Here is a 993-nt window from a genome sequence, read left to right as displayed (position 1 = left end):
TTCATTTCCGTGTAAAATACTCTATTATTCCCCCACCCAAGAGTAAGGTCAGAAAATATCAAATGGAATACAATTGCTTAAGCAAGATAGGGAGAATAACTAGTTTTATAAAAAATTCCAAGACCAAAACCAATTAAACTGAAAAACTAATCTGGAGAGAAAAAGTAACCCAATGACAAAAAGCAAGTGGGAAAAGCAAGCACACGTTTCCACAGCCTCATTTCCTAAGTCCCTGGAGGCCATGCCACCCGCTTGGACAGAGCTATCCAGCAGCTCAGCCAGGGGGAAAAAGCATGATCTCTGAGAGCAGAAGACCAAGGTGCTAAACGCTGACCCTCCGTTTTGAAGCCATGTGACCTCACGGAAGCTCCTTAACCACTTAGAATCTCGTCTAAAATCTCTGCGTGGCTTCACGTGGTTGTTGTGAGGATTGAATTAAAACGTCTACTCCTGGCAGAGAGTAGGTGTTTATACTTCCGGCTTGATGATCCACCCCATCAACACATTTGCCCTTCATGTTGCTTACTCTCCTCAATTAAGCACTGGGATCTAACTTGCAGTCTTCTGCTAACTTGCAGTCTTCTGGTCTGGGAGCCTTCGTCCTTAACATGTCTAAGTACATGTCTACTTCTATCCATTTTATGTAAACTCTGATGTCTAGCTTTCTGAGTTTTTGCAGGGACATAAAATCAGTCCTTTGCACCACCGATGCCTTTATGTTTTGGTATAAACAAAGACTTTGGATCAACCTCAGGATTACTGTGTGGATTTACCTTTTTTCTTTAGTTTTTTCTTGTCTTTTCTGTATGTGAGTGGTAAAATTACCTGCACTTTATTATATACATTTTTAAAAACTTTTTATTGTCATACTTAAGTAGAAGTACTGTTTTGCAGGAAGCAAATAACTTTCTCTTTTTTGGAAAACGAATTATTGTTTAAGAGCTTGAAAAGCATTTCCAATTAGGATTTCCTTTCCTTTCAAGTTGCCATTTC

This window comes from Papio anubis, unplaced genomic scaffold (genome assembly GCF_008728515.1).
Source record: "Papio anubis isolate 15944 unplaced genomic scaffold, Panubis1.0 scaffold98, whole genome shotgun sequence".
NCBI lineage: Eukaryota > Metazoa > Chordata > Mammalia > Primates > Cercopithecidae > Papio > Papio anubis.
The sequence above is the reverse complement of the archived record's forward strand: the minus strand, read 5'-3'. Positions refer to the sequence as shown.